Raw genomic sequence first — 13,679 nt, forward strand, 5'->3', positions numbered from 1 at the left:
ATTTTTTCTATATATGTTTAGTTGGCCAATTAATGTCTTTCTCTTCTTTAGTAGAGACGGGGTCTCGCTCTTGCTCAGGCTGGTCTGGAACTCCTGATCTTGATCGATCCTCCTGCCTCGGCCTCCCAGAGTGCTGGGATTACAGGCGTGAGCCACGGCGCCCAACATCTCCTTTTTGTCTTTTATCTAGTAACATCTTTCCATCTATCGATCATCTGTCCCTCGGCTCTGTCTCTCTGGGCAGCCCTGCCTGACTCCCGCAGATGCGCGGAAGGGGGAGGAGAGCCAGCAGAGCTGAGCTCCCTGCCTCCCACGACTCAGCCCAGAACACGGATCCTCACAGCGTCGTGCAGTGTGCAGCTTGCACGACCGTCCAGAGTGGCCCTGGAAGCCCTGTCCCCCCATTTCTCAGGCTGGGAAAGTGTCTGCTGCCCCACGAACACGCCAGCCGGGGACCGGGTGGAAGCAGCAAGTCAGTGAGGCGGCTGCAGGTGGGAGGCGGGGTGGCTTGCCCCTGCCCAGCCACGGGGAGGTTCCACTTGGGGTTCCACTTGGGGTGCTGCGTGAGAGTGCTGCCAACAGGGCCGGTGGAGGGCGCCGTGTGCTGAGGGCAGGCGGCCGGGCGGATCAGGCTGGTGGTGTGGACTGAGAGTGTTCACACCACATCGAGGGGAGGGGCCCAGGCAGTGGAGGCCGGGCCTCTGGGAGACCCAGGAGGAGGCCACGGAAGCCCCGTCTCATGCCGCCGTCCACAGCAGGGGCCCCGGCAGATGTGGTTCAGTCCGGGATCCTGAGGAGGGGACGGTCACCAGGGTCCCCGTGAGAGCAAGCAGGAGGGGCAGGTCGGAAGGTTGGGGGGTGGGGCCAGGACACGGGGGCACCCCACCTCCCCAGGGGGCACCCACCTCCTCCGAGCGGCCGCCCCCGCGTGGTGCCTGTGCTGCCCTGGACTCCCGGCCAGAGGGGGCTGCTCGCACCCTCCAGGAATGTTCCGGAATGTTTATGCACCGGGTTCCCCCAACCCCTGGGCCCGACCCTGCCCTCCTCCTCTGCTGCTTCTGTGAGTCTCGAGCCAGACCCCTGCGAGGGACAAGCCCCGCGCCCACCCCCAGGGGCCCCGCTGTCCGCAGCAGCGCGAACGTGGACACGACCCGGACCCCCGTCCCCCTCGGGCGGATTCCGGAACGTGTCCGTCAGTGGACAAGAGGTGGCCGGACCCCTCACTCTCAGAAATAAGCTCCCGCTCCCTGGAAACCCCCTTTGTGAAATCAGCAAAGGGCGGCAGGGCGGGAACCGCGGCAGGAAACACACGCGTGGCCAGCCGCTGTCCCGGCCGGCCCTTCCTGCGGTGACCCGCCGCTTAGGGGTCACGTGACCGACGGTCTGGAAGGTTCTCGACGTCCTCCCTGCTCCCCAGATAGCATCACCCTGGGGGAACCTCAGGCCAGTTTCCAGGCATCTTCCAGGCCACAAGACCAGTCGGGTCAGTTCCTTGGTCTCGGCCGCGGGTCCGGGCGGGTCAGCCGGCCACGTTCCTCGGCAGTGCAGGCCTGGAAGGAGCTGGCGCAGCAAAGAAGAGGAATCCTACCTCTGCGGCTCCTCGTCCAGCCCGGCCAATTAGCAGAAGCCGTTCCCCAGCCCTTTCACCCAAATCCTCGGGGAGGTGGTCTGAGAATTTCCTCCCACCCCCTGGCACGGCTCCTGCGTCTAAAACTCTCTCTGCCGTGCCGCCCGCTGTCTCGGGCACTGCTTCCTCTCGAGCAGCGGCCAGTGGCCCCGGCAGGGCTGTGACACGAACCACGGCCGGGCCCTGCGGGATGGGGCTGCCACCTCCCCCACGGCCCACCCTGCCCCACGGCCTGCCCTGCCCCAGGGCCTTTGCCTACGCCACTCCTCTGCAGGGCGTCCCTCCTCTGGTGCAGCCTCTGCTCACCCGGACTCCCCCCTGCACCCCCATATGGTGGCCCTGTTTGCCAGGCGCCCCCCATGGCGTGAGCTCGGTGAGGACTCTCCCCGTCCGGCTCTGACGGGAGCACGGAGCAGAAGGTCACGGGTCCAGTTCTGAGCCGGAGGACCCCGGAGCTGCTGCCGGGAGCTCAGGAAAGCCGTGACGGGCCGCGTGCCCCCGAGCCCACTCGCCGACGTCCCAGGCCCCAGCGGGGCAGAAGGCGGCCACATCTGGACATAGAGATGCCTTGCGAGGCAGCCGGGCTGCACGCGGTTGCCGGGGCAGGCCCCGGTCCTCTCGGGAGGACGCCGGGAGACAGGAGCCGCCTCTGGCGTGGGAAGGAGGCCGCCATGGCCGAGCTGGAGCGGGATGAGGACATAGATGTGCTCGGAGGCCGAGGGGCAGAGACGCCCTCGGCAAGCCCAGGAGGGAGGCGGCAGAGGACCGAGGGGCCCTGGGCTTCCTTCCAGCCTCCAGAACGGGGAGAACGGGCCCCTGGTCTGTGTCACTGAGTCGTGGTGGCCCTGGGAGGCTGTGTAGACGGCTCCAGCCGCTGGCAGGAGGCCACCGGGGGAGGCCAGCGGGGCCGTGCTGCGGCAGCAGGTGACCCCACGTCTCAGTGGCTCACCGACCTCAGGTCCCCCGGGGTCTACGGTGGGCTCCAGGCCACCCAGCCACTGGGACACCGGGCCAGGGAAGCACCACGGCCACGCAGCTGTCCCCGTGGGCCACGTGGGCTCAGCGGCCGCAGCCGGGTGGCAGAGTGGACGCTGCGCACACCTGCGCCCGCACCGCGCCGGCCACGCCTGCTCACAAGCCAGCTCACGGCCAGGGGGGCCGGGAGGTTTAGGGGAGCCGGTGGGATATTTGGGGAGCATGACTCTGCCACACACGGAGATCGTCACAAGGGAGACAGGTAGGTCGGACCCTGAAGAATCCCAGCGTCCTGTCATCCCAGCACTCTGGGAGGCCGAGGCGGGAGGAGCGCCCAAGGTCAGGAGTTTGAAACCAGCCTGAGCAAGAGCGAGACCTCTTCTCTATGAAAAGTGGAAAGAGGCCGGGCGCGGTGGCTCACGCCTGTCATCCCAGCACTCTGGGAGGCCAAGGCGGGCGGATGGCTCGAGGTCAGGAGTTCGAAACCAGCCTGAGCAAGAGCAAGACCCCGTCTCTACTATAAATAGAAAGAAATTAATTGGCCAACTAATATAAATATAATTTATAGAATAAATTAGCTGGGCATGATGGTGCATGCCTGTAGTCCCAGCTACTCTGGAGGCTGAGGCAGGAGGATCGCTTGAGCCCAGGAGTTGGAGGCTGCTGTGAGCTAGGCTGACGCCACGGCACTCACTCTAGCCTGGGCAACAGAGTGAGACTCTGTCGAAGGAAGGAAGGAAGGAAGGGAGGGAGGGAGGGAGGGAGGGAGGGAGGGAGGGAAGGAATTAGCTGGACAACTAAAAATATATAGAAAAAAGGAGCCGGCATGGTGGTGCATCCCTGTAGTCCCAGCTACTCGGGAGGCTGAGGCAGGAGGATCACTTGAGCCCAGGAGTTGGAGGCTGCTGTGAGCGAGGCTGACGCCACGGCACTCACTCTAGCCCGGGCTGCAGACTGAGACTCTGTCTCAACAACAAGAGAAGAATCCCAGCGCCTCTGAGAGGGGAGGGCCGCCCGGCAGAACCTGTGGCGTGACGGCCGCGTCTGCTCACGGGGTGGAGGCGAGAAGCAGAACGGCCTGGAAGTGGTCAAGTCGGGGTCGCGGCTCTTTTCCCAGGACCGCTCTGAGCAGTTAGCGGAAAGAGGCCGTCTCCAGGATACCGGGCTGGACGGAGAGGCCGGGCGAGGCGGGCGTGCTCGGGCGGCGGGCGTGTGTCGGTGAGCACTAGAGATGCCGCCGCGTGGGCGTGGGCACTCTGCCCAGCACCTGCCCCTCTTGGACTTGGGGTGCTGAGGACCCAGTCCTGGCTAAGACCATGTGATAATGCAACTGGCAGTTTTTGTTTTCTTTTGAGAGAGTCTCGCAGTGTTGCCCGGGCTAGAGTGAACACCGTGGCGTCAGCCTCGCTCACAGCAACCTCAGACTCCTGGGTTCAAGCGATCCTCCTGCCTCAGCCTCCCAAGTAGCTGGGACTACAGGCATGTGCCACCTTGCCCGGCAAATTTTTTTTTCTATGTATTTTTAGTTGGCCAATTAATTTCATTCTATTTTTAGTAGAGACGGGGTCTTTTTCTTGCTCAGGCTGGTCTGGAACTCCTGAGCTCCAACCATCCTCCCGCCTCAGCCCCCCAGAGTGCTGGGATTACAGGCCTCAGCCTCCGCGCCCGGCCTAAGCAGACAGTTTTAAGTGCTAAAGATAATAAGGAAACACCGGTGGGGTCTTGGTCACTGCGATCGGATCGGAGGCGGACGTGGTGGGGGGAGGTGGAGGCAGAGAGGCTCCGAGGCCCCACGAGGAGAGGCGCTCACAGTCCGGTCCCCACCTGCCCACTCAGGTCTCCCGAGAGCTGCTGGGGCCTGGGAAGGCGGGCGTCTGGGAGGAGCAGGAGAGGCCGGGATTGGAGCCGGCAGAGCAGAGGGACAAACGGTGACGGCCCAGGCAGGCGCCCCACGGGTGGGGCAGCTGCTCCGTGCGTGTGAGGTCCCGTCCCCGGCGTTGCTGAGTCCCCCGCCCCGCGTGTCGGGGGGTGCAGGCGGAACCCCCCCCCCCCGGCTCTGTTGCCAGCACCTATGCCGGGCCCTGAGCTCTGCCCTGGGGGGACGCTGCCCTCGATCCGCCAACGTCCCTCTGTGTCCCTCATCCTTCTCTGGCCGTTTCCTGCCCCGTCCGCAGAGGGGCAGAGTCCTCCGGCCACGGCTTTGCCTGACACGGGGGGAGGCGGGTTGGGGAGGGTCGGGGAGTGTCCCCCACCCCTGGGCCACCCGCGCCTCTGGGCGGGGGCCTGAGGGGACCCTCCGCTCCCCCCGTTCTGTGGCCCAAACAGCCCGAGTCTGTGTGTTCTAGGGAGAAGCTGGCACCGTTCCAGGGAGAGCTGCGGCCAGGCTGAGCTCCGGCACGTTCTGCGGGAGGCTCAGGCGTCTGCCGTGAACGGTCGGGGTTGAGAAGCTCCGAAGTATCCGTGTTCGTTTATTTCGTTTTGCTGCGGGGGAAGCAGACGTCCTCTGCCCCGCTGGAAGTGAGCTGCACGTGCTGATATTTAGCCGAGAAGCCGCCGTCTGCTCTCTCTGGTCTCTCCTGACGCAGTTGCTGCTGGAGACAGCTGTACCTGATGCAGTCTCGTGAGCCAGTCGGTCCCCTCTGTGGTGGAGCCTTTCCAGGGGACAGGGCCGGGCTGAGGTGGCCCCATGGGAGCCAAGAGGGAGAGCGTCTCCCGCCCTGAGACACAGGCCCCTCTGAGGGTCACCGGGAGGTGACGGGGGTGACCTGGGCAGCTGGCAAGGCTTGTGTCTGGAGCGGACGTATGAGCAGAGTCCCGGAGGGGGCAGGTTTGCCGTAGAGCAGAAACAGGCTCTGTGCACGGAGGACCTGGCCCCACCACCCTCGGGGACGCGGCTCTGCCTCCAGGGCCCTGCGTGTTGTCACTCTCGGTCACGGGGACCCCGGCAGCCGCCGCCGCATCCCTGGTCCCCTGCGCCCAGCACAGCCCTGGCCGCCCTCCCCCGTGGTCTCTCTCGCCTGGCGACCCGCTCTCCCTCTCGAGGTCCGAGTGCCCCGTGCTGACCCTCTGCCCCACTGGCCGCCCCAGCAAACCCCCGGCCCAGTGGTTTGAGGGGACGGTGACAGCCTGGCCGGAGGAGTCCCCGGTTCCACGGTGCAGGGGCTGAGCCACGCTTAAGAGCCGCGTGTGACCTTGTGACGCTTGTAGGGGCATCTGCTGGTCTCCTGCCACCTGCTGCCCCTTTCCTTCCCTGCCAGCGTTGCCCCGCTGGGGGTGGGTGCAGGGCCACGACCAGCCGGCCCTCCCTGGCGTTGCCCGTGGCCCGCGGGGCCTCCCTCTCGCCCTGGTCCTAGGCGGGGCCCTGCCCAGGGCTCTGCTCCCCCCTGTGGGCCTGAAGGGGGGCGGGAGGGGCCGTTCCCCCCACCCCACCCCTAGAGGTGCCTCCGGTTGCTGCCAGCCCCGGGAGTGGGGCCGCTTCCTGCTTCCCCGTGGGCGGGGAAGAGGGTCCTTCTCTCTGCGGGTAAACGGGCAGGGCCTGGCGGGTGCTCTTGCCTCACAGCTGTGGCCAGGGTGGCGTCTGGGCTGCCCGGGGGGAGACCGAGGCAGCTCCCCACCACTGCCCTGCACAAAGGAGAGTCAAAGGGCGATGGACACACAGGCCCCCCCTGAGCTCGGCGAGGGGTGCAGCCCAGAGGGGGGACCGGCCCGAACCCCAGTCCTCAGACACCTGTGTCTGCCCAGCCCCTGCCCTCCCATGGCCCCGGCTGGCGTCTGGGGTTCCACGGGCCCACCTGGGGCCTCTGTCCTGGGGGCAGCTGGGCGGGGGGGCTTCCCGGGCCGGTGGACTCAGACCCCAGACCGCGGGCGTCCTGGCTTCCCCAAGGGCAGGGCTGGCGGGTCCGAGGGCAGACCGGGGCCTCCCGCCCGCCTGGTGGCTCCGAGCACCCCAGCGGGTCAGCACTTCATCACGACGGAAATCAGTTTTCCTCCGCAGAGCTGCTGGCGGCAAAGCTCTTCCCGGAGGCTTAGGACGGCTCAGCCCAGAGGGAGGACAGCCTCATCCCGGAGGACAGCCTCATCCCAGATGCAGCTGTTCCACCCGCCGGGGGAGGGGAGGTCTAGGCTGGGCACGTGCGGGGGGAGGGGGGGTGGGGGAACCGGCCAGCGCCTCCCTGTGCTCTTTTCTCACGGGACCCCACACACACAGGGGGGACACCCTCTGGAGTCTGTGTCCTCTGGGAAACGGAAACCCCTGAAGGTGTTTGTTCCCGATGAGGGAACAGGTTACACAGATGCTGGGGTTCAGAGGGCGACAGTGCCTTCCGGAAGCCCAGTCCCACCCCCGGGACCGGGGAGGGGACAGGAGGGGAGGGAATGGCATTGCCGGAGCCTGGAGTGAGGGCTGGTGGCCGGTCTGGGGCAGGAAGTGGCCGCCTGTCCTGGGGAAGGGGCCTCGTGGCGGAAGGTCCCAGTCGGAAACCAGCAGGGGAAGAGGGGCAGGCCCCGAGGGACCAGGTGCCCGCCTGCAGGGCCCACACGGACTCGATCCCCCCAGGACCGATGTGTGACGACACAGCCCAGGTGTTGCCCACCAGGGAAGCCCACCTGGGCCTCTGTGTGCAGGGTTCCTGTTGGGCGTGGTCACTCGGACGTGGCTGGCCTCAGTCTCCAGCTCTGCGGAGGTTGGGGCCCCTCGGGGTGGCCCGAGGCCGGGAGGACAGGGCCGCTCTTGGGCAGGAGGTCCCTGGACCCAGGGTGGCCTCCCGGGCCGGCAGGGCCAGGCCCGAAGCTCTTTGGAACGGCAGGGCGGTCCCCGGGCTGAGCTTTCCAGAGACCAGCGGTGAACAAGCCTGGCGTCTCCAGCCACCCCTGGCCCTGGAGAGGCCCCCGTCCCCGTACAGGTGCCCTCACCCAGCTGGGACTCGCGACGTCTCAGCCCGCTGGGTCCTCAGGCTCAGGCCGGGGCCCTTGACCTTGTCACCAGGATGAGGTCCAGGGAGGAGCATGGTCCGGGCGTGCTTCTCACTCGAGTCTCCTGCCTGCAGTTCCTCCCGCCCCGCCTGACACCCGGCGGGCAGATGCAGTGGGGCGGCAGTGGGCACCCCGTCCAGGCAGAGGAGAGCGGGAAGGAAGGGGTGGCGGGGTCAGCAGGATTCTGAAATGCAGCCGGGCCACGTCACCTGGTCCTCGGAACGGATTCTCTGTGGCCCCAGGCTTGTCTTCTGGGCTGGTGGCCCCACACGCAAGGTCAGCTCCTTTTCTGTAAGGGACGGCCCCGCGTGTGGACTGGGGGGCCTGCCTGCTGAGCATGGACGTTCTGGAAGAGCTCGTGGGACTGAAAATATCGTCTTGGCCATGTTGATGCACTATTCCACGTGAATAGTCACGGGGAACACGTCAACATTCCACACCCGGGCTCTGGACCCAGGGCCCTGGCTCTTCAACACGGATCAACCCACACGTGTGGAGCACCCCAGGTCCCACCTTGACGCTGAAGCACACGCCAACTCAGGGTCTCAGGCCACATCCAACACCCGGACACGTTCAGTCGGCCAGCAGGAGCCATGCAACCTCACCCCTAAGTCCACACTGCCAGCTTTTCTGGAGACACGCAGATGCTGCAAGGCTGGGCCCACGTCCCCAGCAGGGACAGCAGCTGCAGCTGCGTGGGGTGGCTGCCTCCCCCCGCTGGGGCGCGCTTGGCCGGCAGCAGTCCCCACCCCTCCCCAGTGCCTCAGGCCAGGGGCACCTGGGCTCAAACCCCTTTCTAAGCCCACCTCCTCGCCACCCCACGTGGCCTCACTGGGCGGGAGAACCAGCCCCGTGCGGCCGTCTGTGGGCCGGGTGCCTGGGCCGGCCGCCAGCTCCATTGGAAGGAGCAGCCGTGGTGCCGTGCAGATGCCAGCGCCGTTCTGGGGGCTCGCATGTGCGAACCCCTCCCACCCTCAGCACGCTACGAAGGAGGCGCGTTGTCACTGTCATTTTACAGATGAGGACATCGAGGCACCAAGAGTCAGGCGACTTGCTCAAGGTCACACAAGGACAACATGGCAGAGCCTATCTCAGTGCGGCTGGTGGGGCTGCAAATGAGCGTTGCAGGTGTGTGCAGCTGAACAAAGGCAGGTGTGCACAGGTGGCTATGTATGCTCAGGTGAGTACAGGCATGCACAGGTGTGCTCAGGCATGTACATGTATGCTAAGGTCTGCTCAGGTAAGTGCAGGCATGCACAGGTGTGCTCAGGCAAGCACATGTATGCTCAGGTCTGCTCAGGTGAGTACAGGCATGGACAGGTGTGCTCAGGCAAGTACATGTGTGCTCAGGTGAGTACAGGCATGCACGGGTGCATGCAGGTAAGTACATATATGCTCAGGTCTGTTCAGGTGAGTACAGGCATGCACAGGTGCACGCAGGTAAGTACATGTATGGTCAGGTCTGCTCAGGTGAGTACAGGCATGCACAGGTGCATGCAGGTAAGTACATGTATGCTCAGGTGTGTGCAGATAGGTGTGTTCAGGTGAGTGTAGGTGTGCTCAGGTGTGTGTGTATGCACAGGGAGGTGTGCCCAGGTGAATGTATGTGTGCTCAGGTGTGTGTATATGCACAGGCAGGTGTGCCCAGGTGTATTGACCTCCAGGCCCGGGAACCCAGGCCCCTCCACTCCTGCCGTCCAGTTCTGGTGGGGACGACCTGCCAGCACCTTCTGACCTGCCGGGTATGGGCGGCACCTTCCCCAGCCTTCCTGGGCTGGGACGTGCCCACACTGCCACCTGGTGGTTACTGCCTGGCACTGCCAGCCGCTGGGTACCCGCTGGGAGCGCCCCGGCCCAGGCTGAGCCTGCGGCTGCCCGAGGGGTCCCTGGCCCCGAGCCTGCTCCGGTGGGTGTCTCACCAGGCGCACCCCAGCCGCCCTGACCCCGTGTGGTGGCCGGGGGCCTCTGGGCCTTCCGTGCTGGGACGGAGACCAGCTGTGGCCAGGGGACTTCAGGAAGTGACAAATGCCCCGAGGAGGGGCGGGGAGGGGCCGCGGAGGCTGCCCCAGGAGGGGGAGGAGGGGAGGTCTGGGCCGAGACTGGCCCGTGTGTGGGGGATGGGGAGTCGGGCGGGCAGGCCCGTGCAAAGGCCTCGGGGCAGCAGTGACGAGAGGGTTGGGGAGACAGAGGCCACGTGGTCAGGGAGGCTGGAGGCGTGGGTGGCCCCAGGTGGCCCTGCGGGTCCCAGGAAGGCCCTGGCGTTCCACCCTGAGGGCCTCGGCCGCCCCAGGTCCTCACGGGAGGAGTGCGTGGCCACATCTGTGGCTTCCCAGCTCCGGCCACGTTTCCCGTCCGAGGGCGCCTGGGAGAACGGAGACCACGTCCTGGGCGGTTTCTGCAGAGCCCGTGCTCTGCCGGGGGTGCTGGGCGTCTCCCCGGCCCGCCGTTTCCGACCTTGTCGGAGACGCTCAGGCCAGGGACTGCACTGAAGCCGAAGGCAGCGGGAAGCCGGAGCGCACAGATGGCGTCTGTCTGCGTTTTCCCACGTACACCCTCTTTGCGCCGTGCACGCAGGACAGAGCTGCTAAATCCCTCCTCGGCCGCAGGCGGGATAAACAGGCCACGTCCCATCTCAGCCTGGCGCCCGGCCACGCACGGTTGCCCGGGGCAACGGGCGAGTGGGGATGTTGTCTCCAACCTTAAAAGCTGATTACAGGCCCTCCAGGCCGTCAAGGGTCTTAAAGTGGATTAGCGGGAGGGCTGGCAGTTTAGGGGCCTGGGCAGGGCTCCCGCCTGGGCGGCCCCTCCTCCGCGGGTGATCAACTGCTCAGGGTCGGGCGGGGGGAGCTGGGCCTGGCGGTGTCTCCAGGGAGAACCGTCCGCCAGGCCGGCTGCTCTCGGGGGCTCCGGGCCTTGGAGTTTCCTGTCCAGAGTGGAGGGCTGGGCTGGCTCCGTAGCAGGTCATAAACACCCTGTCTTCAGGCTGAGATCCAGGGCCCGTATGTTCTTCTCACAGCCCAAGGCAGAGCCCGTTGTCTGCAGCTTCCAGAAGTATCCAGAACTGGCCCCACTGCACACTGCCTCCAGCCCTGCCTCCGTGGTCCAAGCTGGTGCCGCCTGAGGCTAGGACGGTTGCAGTAGCCAACAGCAGGTCTCCAGCTTCTGACCCACCCCCCGCTGTGATGGGCGGCCTCGTACAGCCCCGGGACGCCCCGTTGGTGGGCAAGCCCTCGTGTTCCGCCCTTCCGTGAGCGTGGGCGCGGCCGGGGCTCACCCCTGACGAGTAGAAAATGGTGAAAGCAATGGGCTGTCACTTCCAAAGAATCAGGCCTGGCTCGTCCCCTCCCACTTGCTTTTGATGAGGGTCACATCCCTCGTCCAAATCTCCAACTAGAGCGAAGCACCTCACAGTGAGGGGCCCGGCTGTGACGTTTCTGTTCTGACGGGCGGTCGGGGACGACAAGGCCCCAGAACTAAGCTGAGGCGCCAGCCCGGGGGACAGTTCTTGGGACCTGGGAGAGAGGCCGGCGGACTGGGGCGATTCTCAGCGTGTCTCCCGCCCTCCTGCTGGTCCCGCGAGCAAGCGGGGCTGGGGACCCGGCAGACAAGGAAGCTGCTGCGGTCTGAGGCAGCCGTGGTGGCGGCTCAGGCCGAAGGGGCCGGTGCCGCCACGCCCGGGCCCAGGACGTGGACGAGAGGCCGCCCAGCCCCGAGGAGGCGGCTTCCCTGACACCCACCCGCCCCACGGTGGCCGAGGGGACCACGGGAAGCCAGGGCCCCCTCGGAGGGCTGAGACGCGGAGGAAACAGGCAGGAACCTGGGACGTCGTGAAGGAGCGTGCAGAGAAAAGGCTTCATCTCTGCGGTCACCGAGGCTGCGGACACTGAGGCTGCGGACACACAGGTGCCCGTGGGTCTCCCTGAGGCCCAGGTGGGTTCTGCCGTGGTGTGGGGTCATCTCGCCAGGTAGATCAGAGGGGAGTGAAGAGGATGTTTAGCGCACAGGGCAGATGCGGAAGCCGTCGGACCTGTCCACAGAGCTCTGGTCTCCGTCTCTAGACACATGTAGGATGACAGTTTCGGCTCTTCTGAGGTCGGGCCTGGCCACGCGTGACCTGCTTTGCCCGGTGGACATTTGAGCCCTGGAAAATCCAGTCCGTGGTGTTTCCTATTCCCTGCTTGGTGACTGTGAGAGCAGGAATTAGCCTGCGTCCCTGGTCCCCCCTGGCAATGAGGAGGAGCATGGCGGGAGTGCACCTGTGCCGTGTTCCGTTGCTATGGCCGGCCTGGGGGCTGTTTGTTACGCAGCATGGCCCAGCCGGCCTGACTGACACACTCCCCCAAACACGGGCATGGGTCTCTCTCTGCAACGGGGGGATGTGGGGCTCAGGGCTGGAAGCGGCAGGACAGGGGGAGGCCTGTGGAGGTGTGGGCAGGTGGCGGGCACAGCTCTGGCCCTGCTGTGGAAGGCGGGGAAGGTTCCCCAGGGCTGCAGCCCCGAGACGGGCCCAGGTCTGAGGCTATCTCCTAAGCAGTGCCCGGCCCCGGGCTGGTGCATGAGGAGACGGGGGTCCACCCTACCCACCCGAGGCCGGGAGACGCCAGACCCCACCACCGCTACCCACCAGCCGCCCGAGCTGCCTCAGAGCCAGCCACACGTGAGCCCCGCCTGCCCCCACGTCCACGGTGCACCGTGTTTACAGTGTGTCGTTGATAACCACGCCGTCTTGTGCACACCTCCCGTGGACGCAGCCTGCTGCCCGGTTTGGTTCGCTGGTCCGTTCACACGCCGTTTCCACACATCTCTAAAGATTACCGTTTTAACAGCGTTCGGCATCAACGCTGAGAAGCAGTACAGCTAACGGTGCATAAATCTAATTCCCCCTTGCACTCAATTTTCCCAGCCTGCAGAATCAATTTGCGTCTGTCAGGGTTTTATTCCAAAGTCTATTAACGCCCACCCTCCTTCCACCCCCCACGGTCTCCCCCTCTCCCGGACTCAGCCCTGCAGGAAAAGATGCCTCCGGATAGAGCAACGGCCTTTTATCTCTGTACAACAAAATCTAATTAGGCGTGAAGGAGACAGAAGCCGGGACAGTCGGGCCAGGCGTGGAGGTCACCCTGGGCTTTGATCACTCGCAGGGAGGCTCCCGGGCCTCCCTCCCCGTGCTGCTGCTGGGCGGAGGCCGTTCCAGGGCCGGATCTGAGAGTGCTGAGCCCGGGAGGAGCCCTGTAGATCCTCAAGGTTTTGTCACCGAGGTGGGGTGACGTTTGGGCAGCAGTGACAGGACCTTAGAGACACATGGCGTGTTCTGAGCACAACGCACACGATAACCGTTTAGTCCACACAACAGTCCTACCACGTAGTGTGGTTAGCCCCACCTCACACGTGGGGAAACAGGCACAGAGAGGTTACGTAACTGGCCCAAGGCCACACAGCTGGTGTGGCAGAGCCAGAAGTGTTCCCGGCCGTCACTGTGCCGGGCCGGCCTCCCGCACCTGCCAGCTGGTACACGTTGGGTGCGTGAATAATCCATCACAGATAATTGCCCAAGGCCCAGCCCAGTGATGGGAGCTGCACACAGGGCTCCCGGGCAGTACTGCGCTGGCCACCATTGCCCGACTTCTCCCCGAGGCCTTCCCTGGGGCAGGTGCATGCAGGGCGGGCTTCCTGGAGGGAGCCCCTGGCCCTCGGCCAAGCCCAGCCCGCCCACCCTGGACGGTGAGCCCAGGGCAGCCCTTGGGGGACACGGCCCCAGCACCGGGACACGGCCCTGGGGAGGGCTGCCCGCAGGTCCCCCCGAACCCCTGACCCGGCGCCAGGTGCAGAAAGGCAGTGGTGCCCGCCAGGGCCATCTGCTGCAGTGACAAGAGCACACACGGGACGCTCAGAACGGGCAGCAGCTGGAGGAGGCGGGAGGTGCCCGGGGCCAGCTGTGGTTTGGACACGGGTTGGGAGCGTGTGAGGGCTGTGTGTGGGGGGGGGCAGAAGTGGCCGTCTGCTCCCTCCTGCCTGCCTGGCCGTGGTCCCGGGTCAGAGGGTGGCCACAGCGGGGCATGGCACCAGCTGCTCTCCCAGCAAGGCCAGGTAAGGCCGCCCCATCTGG

This window comes from Microcebus murinus, chromosome 22 (genome assembly GCF_040939455.1).
Source record: "Microcebus murinus isolate Inina chromosome 22, M.murinus_Inina_mat1.0, whole genome shotgun sequence".
NCBI lineage: Eukaryota > Metazoa > Chordata > Mammalia > Primates > Cheirogaleidae > Microcebus > Microcebus murinus.